Source organism: Cygnus olor, chromosome 26 (genome assembly GCF_009769625.2).
Source record: "Cygnus olor isolate bCygOlo1 chromosome 26, bCygOlo1.pri.v2, whole genome shotgun sequence".
Classification (NCBI taxonomy): domain Eukaryota; kingdom Metazoa; phylum Chordata; class Aves; order Anseriformes; family Anatidae; genus Cygnus; species Cygnus olor.
The window spans coordinates 4,324,950-4,348,712 of NC_049194.1; the positions used below are offsets into that span (position 1 = coordinate 4,324,950).

General features: G+C 44.8%; 1 protein-coding gene and 1 long non-coding RNA gene across 8 annotated transcripts in view; one reads left to right on the top strand and one right to left on the bottom strand.

Annotated features, from left to right (window-relative positions):
• ELAVL1 (ELAV like RNA binding protein 1) overlaps nt 1-5,966 on the bottom strand; it is a 42,011-nt gene extending 36,045 nt beyond the window's left edge. For 2 of the 7 annotated variants that reach the window (XM_040537911.1, XM_040537914.1), the window contains exon 1: nt 5,849-5,952. The gene's annotated coding sequence lies outside the window, so the exon portion shown is untranslated. Of the gene's footprint in view, nt 1-5,035; nt 5,230-5,291; nt 5,311-5,848 lie in introns of those variants that run through there. The other 5 variants (XM_040537913.1, XM_040537908.1, XM_040537910.1 and 2 more) reach the window with 5 other exon arrangements.
• A 3,982-nt stretch (nt 5,967-9,948) lies between these two features.
• The window catches only part of LOC121060215, a 30,854-nt gene continuing 17,039 nt past the window's right edge, over nt 9,949-23,763 (top strand). The window contains exons 1-2 of the long non-coding RNA XR_005814756.1: nt 9,949-20,142; nt 20,704-20,811. This is a non-coding gene — a long non-coding RNA (uncharacterized LOC121060215). The remainder of the gene's footprint in view (nt 20,143-20,703; nt 20,812-23,763) is intronic.

Consider the following 23,763-nt stretch of genomic DNA (forward strand, 5'->3'; position numbering starts at 1 on the left):
GAAGACTGTGCAGCACTGCAGGTGCACAGGTGAGAGCTAACACTAGCGGTGCTGAACCCGAGAGGGTCAGAGCTATTTGAACATCCTTCTCGTCTCTGGTATCAGAAGCACGAAGGCTACACCAGTATCTGGCACTCGGCCAAAGAGAGCCAGGCGAATGCAGTGCAGTACTGGGGCACAGGGTTCGTGGCACCTTCCCTAGATAACTGGGAACGGACCATATTAGGCACAGCAGTTCTCAAAACACACCTGAAAGACACCCAGATCCCAGGGTGCTGACACAGGTCACTGACCCAACACCTCAGCCCAGCAGGTACAGTGCAGCAGAGAAGTCAGTCCCCTTGCTGGGGTGAACACTGCTGCCTGAACAGGGATCCTGCACCGAGACAAAAGGTGCTGGCAGAGGTCTGACGGTCAGCTGTCTTCAAAATTCAGACTTCAGTCTCAAGGGTTTATTCTTAAATATACTGCTTGACTTCAAGGATCTTGATGGGGTGCTTCAAGGAGAACTTTAGGGCTACACAAAGAGACTTCCCCTTGTTTCTTCAGCTCATGGGTGTTATTTGTTGACTTGCCTCCCCCCTGTAAGCCATGGGTGACTCAGAGGCAGACAACAAACTCAGCTATCTGGCTAGACACTGCTCTACCACTCAATTTTGAAGCTACTGAGCAGTCTTCCTTGGAGATCGCACCTGAAATAGAACAAAAAGGACACTACTATGTCAAGGAAAGTGCCAAATGAATCCAGCAGAAAAACTCCACCAGGCCTACATGCCTCCAGAAAAAAAAGTTTTCCAGTGCTCCATAGCCAGAATACCCCTCCCCATTTCTTGATCTAGATCCCTTGATTCTATGAATACCAAAGATTCTTTACCCGCAATCTCCAGGAAACCCCTTTCTACTCTTTACACAAATTCCTCTCCTATCCCCAACAGCTCTCCACGCCGCACCCCACACGGCCATCCGAGCGCGTCGGTGGCAGCGCAGCGCCCGGCCAGTGCCGTTCCACGTGCCCGGTGTTCACACACTATTATTCCAAACAGCGGAGGACTTCAGCCTTGACTCAGCACTAAAAGCCAAGGCCCAAGCTTCTCTCTTCAATTCAAGCAGAAAACGTGGGGAAAAGCTTTAATTTAACCTGGTAACTAAACACAAAAGATTACCCTAGTACGTGCATGTACAATACAGGTCAAAATCTCTCTTAAGTCTTTTATCAGATTATTTTAATGTATAATTGCAAAGACAGGTGTTGAGTTTTCTTATAAATAAAATTAATTTAGATATGGAGTAGCACACCCGTATTTGAGAGACGCCCGATGCCGTTACCAAAACACAAGTCCACGACCAGTAAGGAGGAACGCAGATGTCACATTTTCTTGCTTGCAGTGCTCCGGCCGATTGGCAGCTACCGCATTTCCTGAGCACGAGTCCTACGCTTCCTTGGAACTGCCATTTTCCTGAACTTCAAGGCACAGCGTTTGAGAACACATGAGAACTCAAAAGCAAAAAGCGAGGTGTCCGTCCTTCCCACAAACCGTGCTGTTACCCGATTTCTTTTTCTTGTCTACAGTGCTCCCTGGTCAGTACTCCCCCGTGTAGCTGTCTCCTCTGAATTCCTCTCCCCCACGGCTAATACTCCAAATCGGCAAACAGGACAAATTTATATTTTGTCTTCAGTTTGAATTACTCGGCATTTGTACTTCATTTTTCTTCTCCCCAGAAGAAGAAAACCCACACAGCCTACTGAGACATGCTAATGCAGCTCACTTTTTTTTTTTAAAAGAAAGTTTGCCCTTTAACCTACCCAGGAAGATTCTTTTACACTGAAACTCCAAGTGTTAAGTCACGAAAGTTGCTGAACTTGTAGGGATATCTTCCTTTTGTTCCTTTCACACTAACATGTAAGCTCTTTTTGTTAATCTGGCAATTGAACTGCGTCTGCTTGCCAGTCCTTCAGATTTCCCAGTGTTAATAGACCTCTTTTACTGATTTCTCACCCCCTTCATGATCTTGGAATGAAGACGCTTCCTCCCCCCTTCCCCCCCTTCGCTTGACTATATTTAAAATTCCAACATTTTTCTCAGTTCTGACAAAATATTCTCTCTACTCAAGCAGAAGTGGCTATTACCAAAATCTATTACTGCATTTCAACAGACTTTATTTCCATTTGCTCTATCAATGGTTTCTAGTACAACAGATTTTAAGCTCTTTTTTGCAACTTTGGACATAAGCTTATTTTTAAGTGTATTACTAGCTAACAAATCCCAGCTACCATAATTTAAATATTTTAAGAAAATAGCTCTGCATATTCTTTGACAATCAGATTTGCCTAAAAAAGCTTGTAAGTTTTTTTATTCATGTCCATACACTGACTGGTAAATGTTTTTGACAGTGCTTAGCGTGACATCCAGAGACGTACGCATTTGAGGACAAAAAATAAGCTGCATTCTTCTGAGGAGCGACCTCATTTTGCCACCAATCTGATGAACTAACTCAATTCACAGGAGTAAAATTAATCATAGTTAGGAGGCTGTCAGAAATTAGATAAGGACTGGCCATAATTACCACTCTCTGCTGCTTTAACGTGAAAGGGAGGACTGGGGCCTCCCAACATCATCTCTGCTTGATACGTACGAACAAGGGCCAGTTGGAAATTATGCAGCTCAGATAGGGAACAACTGCAGCTGGATCTGAGATTTCCCCGTCTTTCAAGGTTAACGGTAAGCCTTGCCAGAGAGAGCAGGCTCAGAGCTCTGCTCAGAGCTTCACATCAACACCTTCCACGGCTGTTGTGTCACTGGGACAGAGATGCTGACAGTCAACATAACGGAGTTCTTCAGCAGGGAAGACTCAGCTGGGCAACTTTTTCTAGCTGAGATGACCTTACCTGCTGCACGGGTACTTTCAAAAGGGCAGGTTTACTACAAACATATGAAAAAAATAAAAATATGCTACCATCTTCCTTGTTACAGATGTTGCCAGGTTGTTTGACTGTCCAAAAACAATCTAGAGACAAGAACTGTGCTGGAGAGAAAACATTCACGAACAACTCCTTCCCTATGCGCAGGACATTCGCAATAGGGGAGGGGAGGACATAAAAACTACAGATTCCAGACACATTTTGAGAACAGCTGTCCCCCACACTGATCCATCCTTGGATTAGCAGCTGGTACTTTCACTTTGATGGGATAGGATGGCAAATGAAGTACCAAGAGGAGGAGATGGCATCCTGCTGGCTCACCAGCACAACACAAGCAGCTGGAAATCCATCTCTGAAGGCTTGATGAGACACCAGAACGCGCTGCTGCACTCCTACAAGGCAGCAATGGAAGCAGTGGGCGAGAGGAACATTGTTTGTTTTTCAGTGTTAGTAGCGGTGGCATAGTAAGTATAAATTACAAAAAAAGCAAAAATCACATACACAAAGAATGTCTGCCTTCTAAGCATAGTTTATTTCCACCCTACGTCCCAAAAAAAACAACCAAAAGAAGCTTAAAATCTATTTTTGCACACATCACCTACATAAAACAATGTTGTATAATCACATTGATCATTTAGGCCAGCAGTTTGAAGCTTGCAGGTGCCTAGATCACAGAGCCGCACATCAAAAAGCAGAAGTGCCCTTACCCATTCTGAACAGAAGGCAGAATTTAACACCTCTCCTATGCTGGGACTACGTCACTAAACATTTACATTGATGGGAATCTCCCACAGCTGCCTTCCATGCTTTAGAGAAAGTACTTGGAAGTGCAAAAAGAGCAGCTCCTCTCAACATCTCTTTTTCACGTCTGCAAATACAGCAGGCTTGAGTTTTCTGCAACTGAATCTGCCATCCTTACAGGTAGCTTATCCACAAGCCACATACTCAGTGCAACATCTAATAATGTTTTACTGTTAGTTTCTGTTTGTTTTTTTTTTTTACAATTTAACACTTTAGTATTTACAGAGTGCTCGTAACAAATAAGAAACATGACAGAGACCAGTGCTTCAGGAAAGAAAGCAGGCAGGCATAACAGCTTAAAGAAATGGATTCGGAAAACATAATGATATTCCCCCGATGGGTCAAGACAAGGAGTTTTTCCAGGGGGAAAAAGTGTCAGAACGTGCACGAACCAGCAAAGAGAAAAAGTACTTGAATTAAGGGCTTAGATCCCGTTTCACAGTAAGCTAATGTCAGCACTGAACACTGGCTGCATTCAACAGAAGTGATTAAAGTTCAGAAAGATGCTCTGCACAACATTCACACTTCCCTTTAGACTGCTCAGGACTAGCACTGCTCCCACAAACGTGGCACTGCCTAAGACAGCTTACATAGGAAGCTGTCACAGCTTAAGCCACACTTAACTACCTTTATCTGGTGCTGCAGAACCACTCACACCAGGGCTGAATAAGTTAAGGCCATAAACTCACTACGCAATATATTTAACACCAGTATCAGCTTAAGATTTCCTGCTCTTATTCCAACCAAACCAAGTGGTGAGCCTGCTGCTGGGGCAGGTCACAGCTCTGTAAGTCAGGAGCATCGAACACTTTGAATCATGAAACCACAGACTCATCCACATCATTGTACAAATAAATACAGTTATACTGCTTCAGAACAAAAACTAGGCCGGTCATTGAGCAATGGATCACGCTGCAGACTCACAAGCTCAGGAATCTAGACTTTATCACGCAATACAGATGTACCCCTGGAGTCAATGGAAATCTAAGAAAGCATATCGATCACATGAGCTTGATAAAGCCTTTGGAACAGATGCAGGGCCCCAGTTTTAAAGAGAAATATAAGAGCCTGTGAACCGTTCACACAGACCTGGAAAAACAAGTGGTTAAAAACGAGTACGTGCGAACAGTCCTTGAACTTGAAAAGGTAAGAGCAGAGCATTACGAGCAGTCAACATCCACATTCATGGCATTCATGGCATACAAGGAAAAAGGAACAGAAATGCAGAGACCGCAAAAAGTAACGAGTTATGCCAACACAAACAACCAGAATTCGTAACAGCAACGAACCTCCACCTTTCCCACTTCTTCCCACCTTTGGTTTTCCACAGATGCCCCATCACGCGGGCCACGGGAGCCAAGCGGCAGCACTTTGTGCGGTCAAATACGCTTCCTTTCTCAGCGCGTCTGGGACGAAGGCCCCTGCCTGGCACCCGGCGGTGCCCCCTCGCTCCCCAGCGGGACGTAACGCGTTCGTCAGCACACGCTCCCCCACGAACCGCTCCCCCGGAGCCCCGCTCCCCTTCCCCCGGGCCGCCCCGCCACGCGTTCCTCCCCCGACGCGCTCCTGCCTCTTCCCAGCACCGCAGCGAGGGGAAGCCTCCCCCGGCGCTAACAATAGCGGGCCGCTGCTCCAGCCCCGACTTCTTCCGGCCCCGAGCTCCCCGCACGGCGCTCCCCGAGCCTCGCTCCCCGCGGCCTAAAACCAGCGGCACTGCGGGGAGCCCCCCCGGGAGCCCCCTCCCAAACCGCCGCCGCTCGGCGGGGACGCGCCGCTCTCGGCCGAGGTGGGAGACGGAACCTCCTCGGGGGGGTGGGGGAGGGGCTCAGCCGAGCCGCGGCCCCGGGCCGGCTCCCCCCGCGCCCCCGCGGCGGCCCCGGGGCCCTCCCGCTCCTCCCCCGCCGGCCGCAGCCCCGCGCCCCCCCGCGGCCGGGCCCCTCCCTGCCTCCCGCAGGCCCCAGCTCTCCCCCTGCAGGCCCAGGCCCAGGCCTCACCGCCGCGGCCCTCTCCTCCTCCGCGCCGCCCCGCGCCCTCCCCAGGCCCGGCCCGCTCCGCTCCACCGGCGGCTCCACCGGCGGCCCCCCCGGGAGCCCCGCGGCCGCTGCCCCGCGGCCGGCCCGGCCTCACCTGCGGGGCTCGGCAGGGCCGTGCAGCGGCGGGGTAACGGCTCCGCAGCGCGCACAACGAGAGCCGCTCGCAGCGCCGCCGGCCACGCCCCCCCCGAGCCGCCAAGTCCCGCCCGCCGAGCCCCGTTGGCTGCCTCGCGCACGTGCCCCGCGCCTCATTGGCTCGCTGGGACGTCCGTCAAGAGCTCGGCCGGGGGCGGCCGCTCGCGGCGGGCTATGGGGAGGGGGGGGGCTACGCGTGAGGCGCCGGCGGCCTGCGGAGGGGAGAGGGGCCTGAGGCCCGGCCGGCTGCGGCGAGGGGCTGGGGCCCGGCGGGCACCCGGGGGCTCCTCCTCGTCCCGGCTCCAAGGCTGGGGGGCTCCAGGCAGCCTCCTTGGGTGGTGGGCAGGGGGCTCGGCCCGCTCGGACAGGCGCCTGAGGGGAGCGGCTGGTCGGTGGGGCCGCGGGAAGGCGGCGGGGCCCCGCGGGGATGGCTCCGGAAAGGGCCGGGAGCGGAGCTGGGCCGCGGCCTGCTTGGCTGGGGCCTTCGGCAGGCAGAGAGGGGAGCCAGGGGCAGAAAAGGGGCCTAGGAGCAGAAAAGGGGCCTAGGAGCAGCAAGGGGGTTTTGTCCCCATTGCGGCCTGGGGACGAGTCCTTCCGCACTGCGCTTGTCCAGGGGGAAGCACAAGTTCTTGGGCTTGAGTAGAAGCTCCAGCAGGACAGCCCCAGGCTCTGTGGTGCTTGTGGTCAGCTGAAGGCTTCCTCCATGCATGGATGTGGAGAGCTAGCTGTAGCGCAGACACATGGGAGAGCCTCGCTGAGCAGTAGCACAAAGGAGTGTTTGTGAGCAGTAAAGATGTGAACTGTTCCTGTGCAAGCGAAATGCTTGTGATGAGCTGCAGCAGGAGCTCTGATGGTCAGCTCTTTCCTATGCTCTAAGTCCTGTAGTGGCCTTAGGGGCTCCACTTGTCACAAATTTTCCATCCATCCACTGCCAGCATATTTTTGATAGGAAAGGGCATCCCTTTATATCTACCCTTTTCTACTGCACAGGAGTCTGTAAATGTAAAATTTGACCGTTCTGCAGGAAACAAATGTATTTTGTCAGTAACACAGTATTGTGCAATAATATCCATGGTACAAAGCAGTATATTTTGTGTGTGACAGGCTTGTAAGCTTGCAAGACTTAGTAAATCCTGTATACATGTCAAGATACTTGGCTTTGGCCAAAAAATTCAAAAAGTAACATCAGAACATTGCTACATTAAAATATGTGATGTTATTTGCCATTCATAGACAACTCATAATTTGAGCTTTACTTAGTTGAGTAGTATAACTAAAAATCACGTTAATGAACCTTTTCCTACAGTGTAAGAGCAGTGAGATCTCACCTGGAGGACAGAAACTTGCAATATAGCAGCAAAGCCATATATAGAGGATGTGTGCTTTGCCATTTATTGCACATGTATGCATGGAAATACTCTACAGCTGGTAATAATTACACTGGAACACATGGAAATTCACATAATGAAAATGCAGATATCTTTCCTCCACCTACCTTGACTTGGCCTCTTGCAAGGCCCCTTATAGTAAATTCCTAGCATTGTTGCACTGATGGTATCTGTTTTATCTGCCAAGAAATCCATCTCAGGTTGGATTTCACTTTCAAGTGGTCTTGTTATATTGGCCACCATATATAGGCTCCTAATCTTCCATACAGTCTGACCAGGAACGGTCCAGCCTCTGCCACAGTCTGAACAGCACGGTATCAAACAGAAGGTAACATGCAGCATCAAGAGTCCATCAAGGAGGTTAATGACTAAGATTGCCATTTTCTTTTTTTTTTCTTTTTCATAGCTTTCAGTGCCAGATGGGGAATCCTCACATGTAAACTCCAAGCCTGACAGGTCTGGAAATATCCTTCAAGGCCCCATAAAACATTAAAGATGTTTGTACATCTGTTATTTGCTCATGCTGCTATGTATGCCAGTCACAATATCACAATTTTGTCATTCACATCAACGGCAGCTTTCAGTTACTGCAAATTTTATATTTTTTCTTCTATCACTCAGGTTTTAATTAAGCAAACCCATTCTTGGGCCTAAGATGGGTCTCAGATCTCTAAAAAATAGAGGCCATGGGCACAAGACGTTGTTGCACAGAGCTTTGATGCCTCTATTTCACAACAGCACATTTCAATCTCATCATTTTATTTATCAGTATAAACACTTTGTTATTAAAACTGTGATGACAATTAGAAGGTGTTATCCCACTAAACTGTAAGCCAATTTTTAAAGGAATTATCTCATTTTACTGAAATATATTAATTTCCATTGCAGTGTTTCAGCTCATGTGAAAACACATCAGTCAGAAACAGAAGGTTTCATGTTAATTTAGAATTTTAGAAATGTGAAGCTAGGTGTCCTGGTGAAACCATCTTATGATGATGCAACGTAAGTGACAGCAGGCTCTTCACAGGTATGTTGAGTCATGCTGCTTGTTGATGTATGAAACTTGAAAAAAGTTCGATGTAAACAGTAATACTGGAAGCCATTTGTCAATACGTTTCTTACATACGGCAGGAAAATGATCAGTGCAAAGTGAGTTACTGAATTGGCTGCCAAAAGGACAAATGATTATTATAACTGGCGATATTATAACCTGCTAGAAACTTCAGGTTATGCAAGGAGAAAGATCGTTGCGGAGCCATCTGACAACGTGAATGTATTATGGAAGGTAAGAATGCTTAACAGTGGGAGCAGCAGGCCAACTGAACTCAAGTATGCTCTCCTAATTTAAAACCAGTGATTAGCAGCCATGCACGGGAGATGTCTGAGAAGCGGAAGCTGTCCTAGCACACTCTTTCAGCTGCCAGCATTGTAAGGACTTCATGACATCGTGACCTTGTGCTCATGAGAGCCCATCTGGAGCCCTGTGTCCAGCTCTGGGGCCCTAGCACAGGAAGGACGTGGACGTATTAGAGCGAGTCCAGAGGAGGCCACAGGGCTGCTCAGGGGCTGGAGCAGCTCTGCTATGAGGACAGGCTGAGGGAGTTGGGGTTGTTCAGCCTGGAGAAGAGAAGGCTTCGGGGAGAACCTACAGTGGCCTGCCAGTACCTAAAGGGGCTGCAGGAAAGCTGGGGAGGGACTCTTTTGTCAGGGGATGTGGTGACAGGACAAGGGGTAATGGATTTAAACTAAAAGAGGGTAGGTTTAGATGAGCTGTTAGGAAGAAATACTTCCCCCTGAGGGCGGTGGGGCCCTGGCTGAGGCTGCCCCGAGGAGCTGTGGGTGCCCCATCCCTGGCAGTGCCCAAGGCCGGGCTGGATGGGGCTGGGGGCAGCCTGGGCTGGTGGAGGGGTCGTGCCCATAGCAGGGGTGGGATGGGGTGGGTTTTGAGGTCCCTTCCAACCCAAACCACTCCATAGTTCTGTGATACTAAATTAGGAAGCACTGTTGACTGCAACGGTAGAGAGGCCTTGCCTTGCAGAAAGATCTTGATAAACCAGAGGGCTGGGCAATCACCAACAATATACAATTTAAAAAGTGACGTATTCTGTATCCTGGGATTTGTACAGACTGGGGGACAAGAGGCCCCAAACCATTCTATGCTTCTATGACCTGGAAGGTAGCTCCAGACCACCCGTTATCAGTGAAAGGCTCTGACAGGCCTCTCCATGAGCCTCTATAGATTCTTTTTAGGCAGCTCTTTAACTTCCCTTTTTAATGCTGTTTTCAGTGCCATGAAAAAAAAAAAAAACAAACACGATTTTCTCAAAACTGGCTTATCTTCTCCCTGACTGCAAGAGGGTTCGCTTTCAGCACACTACAGCCGCTGCCACAGGCTGGATCCGCCGCGTGTGCCCCCCGACTGCCCGCCCCGCTCGGGGCTTACTCCGAGGAGCCACCAGAGCCGCAACCCCGGCTCCTCGCCTAAAATGGCGGCCGGCAGCGCCGGCGGCCTGGCGCGGCTCGGCGACGGCCGGCAGGTGACGGGCTACGGGCAGAACCCGGGCCCCGCTGCAACGCTGCTGCCGCCCGCCCCTCTCCGCCTCCGGGGCCGGCCCCGCCCGGCCGCGGCGCCCCCAGCCCGGCCCTCGGGGTGGGTAAAATGGCGGCGGCGCGGGCCGGGGCTGGGCGCCCCGCAGGGGGCTGAGCGCCTGCTGCTACTGCTCTGGCCTCAGCGCCGCGGCCTCGGGGCTCTGCCCGCCCGCCCGCAGGGGGTGCTCCGGCTGCCCTGGGGTGCTGCCCTTCCCTTGTGAAGTGGCGCCGAGATGAAAGGTGTCCTGGTGTGCTCCTTCCTGGTGTCTTTATTTTTCGTGTTTCTTTCGTTCCTGTAGGGTCTCGCGTTGTTTTCTGATTTCTGCTTGCTGTTCGCACCGCCTTCTTTGCTCTTTCTTGTTGCTTTCTCTTCTCAGGTCCTAGCCACCAGCCTTGTGTTATCTCCTGGCTCCCCGCTGCCCCTTCCAACAAATGTCCTGGCGTTGCCCCCAAGGTGTTGCTTACCTAATGCTCTGCTTTACTCTCCTTTTGGTTTGTGGTCCAACACGGTGATCTCATTAGGCACGCTTGAGGGCTCGTGTGTTGCTCTGCTGTCAGCATCCTTCCCAGGAATACTTTCTAGTTTTTGTTTGTGGAGTTTCTCTGTGCTCACTGTTTCTGGTATGCTGTGGCTCTGATGAACTCTGTGCTTTCAACTTTGCTCTTGAAGGTAATTTCCTCCCCAGGGATCTGGCCTCATAATATCAGTTGTTCATAGTGCTTTATCCTCTTCAGAAGCTCCTTCTGCTGGTCGCTTGCAGAAGGATGGAGTTGTATCTGGTGTTTCGCTCCCATAGCAGTTACCTTCGTTGTGGTTAATTGTGATGTCTCATTTTGTTCTGCCTGTGTTGCCTTGTGAATTGTATCACCTGGGGTAGGTTTGGCTCTGTCTTGCACTGCTGTAAGATCACTCCCTTGTAAGCTTTCAGTGAACTATGGGAGAACTTTGTGGCCTTCCTTGGGTCAGCACAGAATACACTGCATTGAGCTTCGAACAGCACGCAGTGGGTGTGATGGCTGGCGCACTTGTTAGTTCACATTTCCGTGTGCTGGGCTTCTCCAATTAAACCACGCTTAATCACTTGTGGACAGATTTAGATAAGTTACAATATAACTTACAATAAATGCAGTTATAAGCTTTTAATGAAGCTGATTTTTCTCTGTCACTTTAATTTTCGTGTATGCATGAATGGCCTTTGTAAGCCCCCCCCCCCCCCATTTGTAGAGCAGTAGTCACGCTATTTATTAGCCTAGCTTTTGAAGTCTTGTCCTATAAAGTTTAGTAGACAATAAGATCCTTACACAGTGAAATAAAGTGGAGGGAAGCTAAATGGAAGCTTTCTGGTTGCCAGTAATCATCTTTATTCCGTGCTCATTATTTATGAAGCTTGTGGTTGTGTATAGTTTCATACTGGCTGTGAATAGTATCTACTGAAATTATTTAAGCTGATGCAGTGCTTATTTGTAGCATAGTTCTGTTTGTGTAGTGATCTGTTAATTTTCTATTGCAATTCAAATCTAAAAGTATAACAGTTTTTATTGTTAATCATGGTGCATATATCAGACTAAACAGAGAAGCTTGTGTCTGGGAACTACATGGAATACTTTTTGACAAATCCGTTTATGTGTTTAAATTTTGGCACTTCAGATCCCTTCTTAAATCACAGTAACTTGCTGGTAGCATGCTTTCGTGTGCTCAATCTCTGGTGTATATGAGTAAAGGACGAAATGTTTTTTGTAATAGAATATATCACTACTGCATATTGCTTACTAGTCATGGCCCGTGCCTGACCTCATTGCATCCTGTAACCTTGCTTAGCCTAGAAAGTTAGGCTGAGCTTACTGACCACATTCTGTAGTCTCAGCTGGTGTGAAAATGACTTTAAATTTGTCATTAAGGCAATATTAACTACGTTTCTTATCTTCCAGTCCTTGAAACTTCATGATGATGTTAAGCAATAATAAAATGCACAGCAAACATTCTGTTTAGATTGTTTCTGTTTCCCCAAAGACCTGGGGGAAAACACCCGTTTTTTGTGTATTTTGGAGCATTTGGCAAAACATACTGCTGAAGTGGCCATGTGTGAACTTGTAATAGGGAGTCATGAAGAGCTCGATAGGTGCTTTAAGAATGGTTACTTGAGAATAGTGATTCCTGAGATTAAGTATTTGTTGCCACAAAAACAAATACATAGGAATAGATCTACTGACCTGTTCTTACATTGTTCAGATGTGTACAGTGATATAACTGCCTTACTGAAAGCATAAGTTTGGTTTGCATGCATCAGCAATGGAAAGCCCATTGATACTGCTGCCAAACTAAAACTATTTGGACTAGCACCAGCAGTAATAACATAGCATGCTGTGCTTTTAATGTCTGACATGAATGTTTCCCTTCACTGACAGAAGTTTATGATTTCCAGAGCATGTATTCCTGATGGTCTTAATATGGAAACTGTGGTGATATGAACACCATAATGGCTAAGGCATCTCCCAGGTTTTCTGAAGTAATTGGTTGGCTTGAACATTTATGACACTGTCTCTTACCACCACCATGGAAGCAATAAAGCACTACAGAATTACTGTGTTATCAGACTTTGAGTGTCTTTGTACTTCAAGGATATATTTCAAAATTCTCAGAGAGACTGTAAAGGGACAGGGTTTTATGGAGGAAGGCGTGATTTTACCTGTTCTTGTAAGTGAAAGTTTGAAACATCAAAGCCTGGTTGGATCTGGTGTGGTAGTAACATGAGTTGCTACAGGGACCAAGTTTGGAGGAAGCTTAAGCAACAAATTAGATCAGAATCCTAGCTAAGAACAATGTAATTGTCGCAAACTGGTATGCTTAGCTCAACAAATACTTGGCAAAGCAACCTGTAGTCTTGATTGGCTTTTATCCCCAAACATATCTTGAAAATGCAAAAGGAGATAAGTGCTTTAGATAATCCTTTCACTTAATACATTATACAGTGACGTGCAAGATCTGTCTGTGGAGATTGTCCGTCAGTTAACTAATCAAAGTGCCAGCAGATATGTGGCTGTCCAGTTGTGTGTCTGACAGTTGTTATTTGTTTTCTGGTATGACATGTATCGTTAGCATAGTAACAACCCAAGCCCTGTCTTGCAAAAATTTCTCTCAAGAACATCTTAAAGATGATGAAAAGTACTGGAGTCAAAACTGACCTGAGGAAAATTCACGTGCCGTTTCAGTTCAGGCATGTCTCAACATCATGTGCGAGCACTCAGGTATGACCGAAAACAATTCAAAACGGCCCCAGGCATATCAAGCGTGGCCTTCAGACAGCATCATTACAGCCCAGTATGGAGGCTGAAATGTCTGCCCTATCCTCCTTAGCCAACCCTGCTGAGTCCACTGCAGCATGCAGACGTTTAAGCTGTCTTGTGTGAGTTGGAAGTTAGTTGTCCTGTGCTACAGTCTCCTCTGTTCTAGCACAACCTCTCACGTTTTAATCAAAGTTCAGCAATAGATGTAGGTGTCACATCTACTGTCTGTATGATACTGAATCTTTTCCCACACTACAGTTTAAACTGCGTGAGCAGTAAGCTCCCGAAGAAAGGAGGTCTCTCTTCTGTGAAATAATGTTTTAGGATCTGATAGCAATAACAAATGTTTTCCCTACTTTACAGGTTAAGATTGTGTATTCAGTGCATTTTAGATTTGCTAGTTAGCTACCTCTAAGATAATGTTTTAAAATATCTCTTATGAACAGTACTGTATAGCAAAGTCTTTGTGACTAAATAATTTGTTTGATAAAAGTTACGATACATTCACCTATGCATTACTTCATTTTTTTAACTTTTAAGCATTCACCTGTAGTCTAGAAGATGCCTCCACTTCAATGTTTTAGCTTGTTTCAAGAGCTCAGTCTGATAATAAACTGAAATAAAGGCCATGATGTAGATCCAGCTTTCTTTTTTTTTAATGGCAAATACTGATTCTGGTGAGGATGAGAAGCTGTTAGGCTTTGAAGACTTAGGTATGATGCTTTTGAGTTTACAGAATTAAGTATATGAATTCTTTAGTTTTTCTCTTTCCCTTCCTTGTTCTTCAGTATCTTTTGAAGTCTCTTTACAAAGGCTGATGATTCTAGTTTCTGTCTTCAAAGCTTTTTTTGCTGAATGGAGATGAATGCTTGTAATTATTCTAGTAATACTATATTCTAGTAATACTAGTATCCAAGCTTAAAATGTCTCCAATTTAAATGTAAACTATTTCCTATGACTTTCCATTTTAGTAGTTTATGGAGTTAGAAAAAGTAAATAAATTTGTTACCCTAACTTCACCTGTGAAGTTAAATACCTAAGCATGGAAACAACTGGCATGATAAATTATACTCTTTGCAATTTTTGACTTTTTAAAAATAAAATCTCTATTTGGATATTGAAGGGAACCACGGCTTCAGAATAATACATGCACTTGCAATGTAATGGAGGTACAGCAAGAGAAGGGACGATCTTTTAGTTTTCTACCTTCCTTGGTAAGGAGATAAAATGTATGTTCTGAAAAGGCTTTAACAGCAAGTTCTTATGTCCATTTTCCTCATGCAATTGAATAGTGTCACTTCAAGTAACTTGCTCTGTTAGCTGTTACAGCACGTGAACCAAATGAACTTTTTCCTCTCTTCAGTTTTATATCTCTATGGCCTAAGCTTCCCCACTGCGATAAACTAATATACAGAACTGTATGCAGAATACTGGAATACTGCATTGTGTGGCTCATGCTTCAATTTATATCTTGTAGCAAACTAAAACTTATGAATACAGAAACAGGGTAATCAACTTAAGGACATGCAAAAAGATAACTTATTTACTTTTTAAATCAAGTTTACAATAAAATTTGCAAGGTAGTTATTGAAGAGTTATATTTTTCATGAGAGAACAGCATCAGCTATGGTAACTCATGGGGCCTGAGTTACTGCTGCTTTGTCCACGTAGACAAAGGAAAGGAGCAGCTTTTATTGTGATCGAAAGAATAAATACAGAAATCCCGCATTGACTTGTTAACTAATAAAATAGTGTTGGGCTTGTCATACTGGGCAGAAGCCCTCTGGCAATTTTGAGTGATATTAATCCTTAGTTACTATGAAGTCAACAGCTATTTGTTTACTGATTGGCATATTCACATTTTTCATGTGACTATATCTTCGCTCTGCTTTTAATCAGTCGTGGCCTTAAGTTTATAACACAGACCTGAAGTGCAGCATTACTCAGTCTTCATAAGCTGACTGGCCTGCAGGGTGGTGTTAAAATGTGGTATCAGTAGATTCTGTGCATGGAAGCTGGGTCTGCTAAATAAAACTTTGGGGGTTTTGTTGTTGTTTCACAGTGCTCAGCCAGCCACACTTTAATCACATGCAACCAGTGGAGTGAGCTATAGCGTGCAGCGATGTCCTGCATTGGCATCTCTCATACTCATAGCACAGACTGTCAGGCCGCTTACAGCCTTTGCCTCTGGACTCTATCAGACACAGTCAGGGCAGGACTATGGTTGAGGATGTGCTTAGTAGAAAATCATTCCCCAGCCTGTCAAAACACCAAACTTTCAGGATTTAATACCTGGGAGTTTTTAGTTGGCAACCTGTATTCACAGTATTTGTTTATCAAAATTACACAGTCGAGACAGTAATGTTTAAGATTCTTTATTCTCCGTGTGTCTAGTCTCTAATTGAAAAGACTTGGTCGTCACTACCTTCAGTTTTCTTCATGCCCACGCACTTTGTTTCAGTACTTAAATGTTGATTTCGGGTAACAGGGTAATGAAAAGAAAACCCAGCTCTTAAGCATCCTCCGCCACACAGCAGTTTAATGGAACTTTAATTTTACCTCTGAATATTCCTCCTCAGGTAACTGGAAGTACTAGGCAGTGCATCAGGACTAATAAAGCTGAGCTTCGGGTCTATGCTCATGCAAATAATTGTCAAGTTAGTCTTGCCAGCAGCACTGCATCTCAGGCAGTGACTGCACGGTGTGTGTGCATACCAAATTATGGATGTATTTCTGAGCTTTCAGCACCTACATTTATTTCCTGGATTCCAGGCAGGATTTTTGATCCTTTTGGGAGGAGTTGGTTGCAGTCATCAGTGGCTATTAGTCGGCCAGATAGAGCAGATAGAACATACCTGTTCGCGATAAAGATTCAGGCTGCATCAGGAAAAAAAGGATGTGCCCTCGTATTTCTGAGGTGGCCTGTAGGCAGTAAGTGCTCCAGATGAATTAAAATAGGAATTTCTGTTTGATGCAGTATCAACATATTAAGATCTTACAACTTTCTTTCTTACTCATAGTAAAGTGTCAGTTTTGGAGTGTATTGAACTCTAACCACTATGATTTATTAGCAGAAATTATTACTACATCCCAAGAGGTTACTTTTGTCTTTTTGGCACTCAGAACTTGTTTTGCTGGCATATTTGTTCCTTGACTCTGGACCACATTTAATTTTGAGACTTAGGCTGAATTTGCAGACCTGTTTCTTAAAGGGAGCTTTTTTGTAACTATAAAGTGAGCATGTATAATATAGAAATTCAGTCTAAAATCGTATAATCTCTGCAGTACTGTTTCTGCAGTAGTTTGTCAGAATCTTTTTATTGTTCCTACCTTGCTGAGACTGCTACCAGAGAGCAAAGTGCAGCTGATATCAGCATTTCCTAGGGACTTTTGTCTCACTAGAGTATTCTGTTCTCATGCTTTAAAGATAATGAAGTGAGTCATTGTCTTTACATCTCATGTGATTTATTATAGACATATATCTCTAATGCTTTCTGAGGAAAAAAAAAAACAGATCTTTTGTTCAAACTGGTGGCTTTGAACTAGTAGGCTGGTTGAGAGTTTGCTTAACTAGGGAGTTGCTTAGATTTATTTTTTTAATCTATATACTGAGAACGCTTCAGCAGACAATGGAGCTCACAGGAGCTTTTTGGTGATTTATTTTTATAGGTATACTGCTTTGGCATCGAGGAAGAATAGATTCATCAGCACCTTTTAATCTACATAGATATGTCAGTGGTTCTATTTTCCTCCTGAAAAAGACTTAGCTGCACTGGATGCAGGTTGGTTGCTCTGATAGAGTAGTAGACTGGGCACCTTGAAGAAAAAGGTCAACTTCTGAAGCTTTGAGAGTATAGCAAACTTCCTAGGCTGAGCATCAATACAGGCCATGTGTTAACATCTCCAAGTCATTCTATCGTTAGCATTTGATATGCTTACTTGTTATCTAGTTCAATTTCTGCTGTGAGGAAGGCAAAGCACAGTTATAACAAGTAGAATAAAAGGAAAATTAAGTTTAGGCATCTCTCCTAACCCAAAGGATGTATTTGTAGCAGCGAGTATCAAACTACTGCCAAGTGTTGGATGTGATGTTTGAAGGAGGATCAGAATCTGCAAACAACAGGTGAAAGGACCCTGAACTGCAGAGTAGCTCTGTGTGTAGACACACTTGTACTTGGGTGGAAAATACTGATAATTCTTGCTAGATGCTTGCTGCGTGGTAAAAGAAGTGAAGAGCCATTCTGCAGAGCGCAGAGAACAGGACATCTATGTACCTCCACTATTAAACAATTTCTAAGTTACAAGCCTTCATTACCTACAGTGGCAACTCTTTTGCTGGTCAATGTTTAATAGCAGCAATAGTAAGTCTATAGACCTGATGACCTAAAGGAAAGAAGCAACTGCCTTTTTTTTCGTCTTACTTCAAAACAAGATGCTTAAACAACTTTTAAATTATTAGTGATGTGACTAATTTTTTTGAATTGTTGGATATCCCTGCTGTTGTACAGATGACAGTGAGAATTATGGGGGTTGCCAGATTAGTTTTTGGAATAAACCACGTGGTTTATACAGGAAGAAATCCGTTCTGGTGCTGAAGGCTGTGAACTCCCAGAGTTTCCATGGACCAATAGGAAAACAAAATTGCATGCATCTTTTTTTCTCAGAATACCTGTATCACGGTTCTGTAATAAGTATGATAATAACTTCAATTTCTTGGCTATAGAAGGTGCTGGGATCTGGTGCTACTATACTACTATATTATTCTGTGATTCTTTAATACTAGCTGTAGAGTGCAGTGATAGTCACACTGTTATTTTAATCTTTGCAGAGTGAAGCATGGGTCAGTATAGTCATTAATTGCCTGAAAAAGAAGCATTGAATATCCAGAGTTGGAAGGAATCCACAGGGATCCTTGAGACCATCTCCTGGCTTCACACAGGACCACCTAAAAATCAGACCATGTGTCTGAGAGCATAGTCCAAACGCTTCCTGAACTCCAGCAGGCTCGGTGCTGTGACCACTGCCCTGGGGAACCTGTTCAGTGCCCAACCACCCTCTTGGTGAAGAACCTTTTCCTAACACCCAGCCTGAACCTCCCCTGTCCCAGCTCCCTGCTGTTCTGTCGTGCCCTGTCGCTGTCCCCAGAGAGCAGAGCTCAGTGCCTGCCCCTCCACTCCCCTCGTGAGGGAGCTGCAGGCTGCCATGAGGCCTCCTCTCAGCCTCCTCTTCTCTGGGCTGAACAAACCAAGGGAACTCAGCCACTCCTCACACATCTTGCCCTCCAGACCCTTCACCATCGTCATAGTCCTCCTTCAGGGGCTCTCTAATAGCTTTATGTCCTTCTTATACTGTGGTGCCCAAACCTGCACGTGGCGCTCGAGGCGAGGCCGCGGCAGGCAGAGCAGTGTAGGACAATCCCTTCCTTCACCCAGCTGGCAGTGCTGGGCCTGAGGCACCCCAAAAGGCTGGCCCTGTTGGCTGCCGGGGCCCGCTGCTGACTGGTGCAGCTTTGTATGCACTTGAGTTCTGCATCCAGATCATTGAGGAAAACACTGAATAGAACCATCCTTAAACAGAAGGCAAGCAGCGATATAATCTGATATTAAGTTAGGTAGGGCAGAACAGTGAGGAATTATAGGAAGCCCCAGTACATGACTGAATAGCTAGTTTTCCCCCAGTTTTTACTTTTATAAATTGTTCTAGCTTTTCTACAATGTAGTAGACTGTGACGGCTACTCAGGAACAAAAATTTGGAGTTTTATAGTGTTCAGCAGAAGTTTATTAAATATTAGAGAGTAAGAACAAAAATAGCAAACAGAAGACAACTTTATACTCCTGTTTCAAATAATGGCGGTGGCTTTGCCCTTTCCTTGGATACTGATTGTACGCAATTTTCTGTTCCTATTGTCTTGGAAAGGATATGGTAGGACTTGGAAAGGGCCTGAGGCTAGTGACAGAGGTGATCTAAAGCATAGCATAGCTTCCGTAGCAAGAATGACTTAGTGGGCTGGGACTCCTCAGTCTGGGAGAGATGATTTAAAACAGATACTAGATGTTTACTGGATCTGAAGTGGCAAGAAGCAGCTGGATAGGAACTGACTGTTCACTGTCTCGTCCAGTACTATGCAAGCTTAGGTTTACAATTGAAGCTGTTAGGAGTTAGCTTCAAAGCAAACAAAAGGAGGTGATGGTTCTTGCAGTGGATATTAGGTCAGGGGAAGTTCTTGCTCAAGGATGTTGTGTCTGCAAAAAGATAAATGGGGAAAAAGGAGACTGAGCAAATATTTGAAAGGTGTTTTTGAGAGTAACCAATGGACAAGTTATGTCAGGCTTGGGATATTCACGGAGCTGATAACTGAAGCAGAAAGAGTAGCAAGGGAGTATTCTGCACTACCTCTCCCTTGGCATTTGCTTGTAGGCACCACTGGAGACAGGATAATGCGCTATATAATCCTGAATGGTCTTACTGCCAGATAGTACCTTTCTGATAGATTTAACGCAGTTGCTTTATCACTGTTGCATGATTTTCTTTTCTGTATGGGCTTCATTTTGTAGAAGTTGTCTCTGCCTTCTGTGTAAGCTGGTCTAGACTCCCTCTGTAGGCAACAGAAAGCAATAGCTGCGACGAGTTATCTTTTGAAGGTGCCTGTTTCTCTCTGACCAGTGAGAACAGCCTTGATAGCTTGCATGTCCTCTGGATGGTGGCCAACAGACAGTCACAGTACCACGGATTTCGTTTTGACCTGCCACTGGTGGGAAGTCTGCGGACCCCAGGCATCTGTCAGGGTAAATGGATGACTAAAGAAGTTATTGCACGTTGTACTGACCTAAGACTTATTTCTTGAGGGACATGATTTTTTCCCCTATACAATGTGTCCTAGTCCTTAACAAGTATTTCTGGATATTGCTATTAATGAATCAGCTTTGACTTTCTGGTGAATTTCAGATAAATGCTTCTAGACTTTAGCATGTCATCTGCTCCTTTTGAATGGTAAGAGAAGTTTCTTATTTATCAGTTTTCTAGATATTTCTAGAGTGTCAAAATAACTAAATCTTACTCTTTTCTTCCCCATTGCATGAATATACAGCTTGAATGTGTATCTGTCATACTAGCAAGAGCATGGGATTTTGTATTTTTTTAATGAGGTCTTGTATCTTGCTTTAGAAATTTGCAGCATACCCTAACCTTGGGGTGACTCAAACTGAGCACTGTGTGTAATTGGAATGAAACCTCTCAAAGGAGTGAATTAAAACCGCCTTCTTGTTGTGAGTTACTGTCAGTGATTCCTGCTGTTTCCCCTGCACCTCCAGCTGAGCTCTCCTAGAGAAAGCACTATTAGCCTGCTTCCTGCTCCCACATCATTCCCTGCCAATACCACCAAAATGCCCTTAAATGTTTTTTTCTATAAATAACCTCATTATCTACTATTAATAAATCAAATATGTGAATTGTCTGCCGTCTGTCAAGTCAGTCACTTATAAATGATTTTTTACCACAGTGTTTTCTTAATCTTTTTGCTCTGTTGGAATTCCATATGCATTATAATTACAGTTATGAACAACAAACATCTGCAAGCAACTGTGAGAGCAAGCAGTACTACCAGCCAGCACCTGCCTGTTCAGCTGCAACATCCTGCTAGCGATTCATACTCCCCACCAAGTGAGTGTTTCTGGAATCCAGCAGTGGTGTCTTCTGTATGTATGTTTTATTTTAACGTTCTTGTAGTATAGGTAGGTTTAGAATTGGTTCTCAAATACAACAGTTAAAACATTAACAAAAAACAACTGAGGCCACTACTTGTAGCTGCAGGAGGAAATGAGCCTCCTGCTCTTTTTGGAGGAGCCTCTCTCTCAACTGAGAGAAAGAGAATAGTTTCTTCGGTCTGAAGTGGTTACTATGAATTGTCTCTTTTAGCTCAAATACCTGTTTCATATCAGGTGTTCAGTTCTGCTAAACAGGTTATTTTTCATGCATGTTCTGAAACAATTAAAATAAGAAACTGGAGAAATTATTTTCACTTCCCTCCTTTGTGTCTTTATAAGCAGAAAACATAACATGCTACTTTGCAATTGTGTCTTCAGACAAAATTCGAAGTAGCTTGAATGCATAAGTAATATTTATTTGTTTATCTATTGAGAAAGTATGATGATATGAACTGTAGATTATAAACATTCTTCATGAATTCCTTGAAACTATGCTAGATAAAGTGATATTTTTACAGCATTGTGTGTGAGAAATCAAAATGAAGCTATCACAGAATCAGTATTTCACCTTTTCAATGGGTGACTCCATCACTGATTTCTTTTTTGTTTTGTGGGGAATAGGTAAACTGTTTGTGAGCCTGTAAAACATAGTCCTCAAGCTCCTGGACATATTTATATATTTAGAAACTTAAAATAGTGAGCAGTATATTCATACCTGAAACTGTTGAGTAACATTATCTTGTTGAGGAAGCAAGAAGTGCTAAAAACTGGCTTACATTTTTCTAATCCTTATTTTTTCTTCTGATATTTTAGTGCTGATAAAACCTTTCTTCTCCAGATAAAATGTAAATATTTTGATAAGAAAACTGCATTTATCAAAGTATGGTGTGTGTCAAATTTATCTGAGAGAAGAGCATCTGTTTTTTTAGTTGCTTATCTTTGACTCCTTTTTCCCATACTTTACAAATCTACTGAACTCTTCAGAGAACAAATGGATAAAAATAACTAATTTTTAATGAAGTTTCACTCAGCTTTTCAGATTTTTTTAAGTTAAGATTGCTAGAAATCTGTAAAGTAAACTTGAAAGCAGATGTAGCAGGTAATTGGAGGTGAAGAGAGAGTGTGTTCTGAAGCCTTCTTTTCCGACAAACATTTTCCCTTAATATTGATGAAATAAAATAAATTATGACGACTGTACAGGAAGTAGTGTTTAAAATTTAGCCCGTAGGAAAGAATACAGCAGGGATTCTTACATCAAGCATTTAAAAATATAAGTTTTTCAGCCTTAATGAGGCATCACAGTAGGTGCCTTGCTTCCAGCAATGATATTGGAAGCTTTAGGACAAGCTTGAAGTCATGCAGACTTTAGCTTAATCATTTGGTGGTCATGGTGTGAGGGGAGGGTTTATTCTTGGCTTCAGCGGTGATACTTGACAGTTGAAAGTAATTACATTTAGTTGTATTTGCTGAAATACAAACTTACTATTGGCTGAATTATCTGATTCCACACTTAGCTTTCTGACCTCCTCTGGCAGCAAATTTTGCAGGTTAACTACATGCTGCTTGAAGAAGCACTTCTCACTTCTGGACTTCAGAAGACTTATTGCTAAGTAGGTCCCTCTCATCTACAGAAGCAGCTACCTTGAATTTTAATAAGAGGATGATGTTCCAATACAAAATGCAGTAGAGCAGCCTCTCTATCCAGATCTTGTACTCGGCTCCCCTTTTTCTGAAGCAGTGCTCTCTTCTCAATTTGTCCAGGTTTGTTCCTGGTGCTGGTTAACTTTGTTCAGTTCTCAAGCCTTTTTACTCTAATCTGCAGCCTGATTTTATGCCATGGAAGGAACACCTGGTGCACTGAAATGGTGCCTCAGTGGATGTGCTTGCCTGTGGTGCCGCTGGTTCAGCACCAAAGGAGCTGTGGCCACAGTACTGTACTCTGCAGTGGCTGTTCCAGTTCTGCTTAGTACTAGGAAAGTGGAAGCAGAAAAAGCAAAGCAACTTTTCCTTATTCTGTTCATTTAACTACAAAATGAAATCATAACCTGGAGAATGTGCAAAATGATAATGATCAAAATCAGTTTAGGAGGAAAAAGCTCTGCTCTGCACTGGTGCAGACTCATCTTAAGTACTTTTGTTGCAGGTTTGGGTGCCACAATATAAGAAGGACATGAAACTACTAGAGAGTGCCCAAAGGAGGGCTACAAAGAATGTGAAGGGTCTGGAGGGCAAGACGTGTGAGGAGCGGATGAGGTCCCTTGGTTTGTTCAGCCCAGAGAAGAGGAGGCTGAGGGGAGGCCTCATGGCAGCCTGCAGCTCCCTCACGAGGGGAGTGGAGGGGCAGGCACTGAGCTCTGCTCTCTGGGGACAGCGACAGGACCTGAGGGAACGGCATGGAGCTGGGACAGGGGAGAGTCAGGCTGGGTGTTAGGGAAAGGTTCTGCACCCAGAGGTGGTCAGGCACTGAACAGGTTCCCCAGGGCAGTGGTCACAGCAACAAACCTGCCAGAGTTCAGGAAGCATTTGGACTATTCTCTCAGTCACATGTTCTGATTTTTAGGTGGTCCTGTGTGGAGCCAGGAGTTGGACTCAATGATCAGGCACAGGCAGCGGAAGCAGGGACACGTGGTCTGGGAAGAGTACAGGGATGTAGTCCGGATGTGCAGGGGTAGGATAAGGAGTCAAGGCATGGATGAAACTGAGCTTGGCAAGGGATGCAAAGAATAACAGGAAGGGATTCTTTATAGATACGTTGTTCAGAAAAGAACGGCCAGGGAGGATGTACCCCCTCTGCTGGATGAGAAGGGTGAACTGGTAATGACAGACATGGAGAAGGCCGAGATACTCAACAACTTCTTTGCCTCAGTCTTCACTGCCAGTCAGGCTTCCCAAGTCTTTTGTTTCCCTG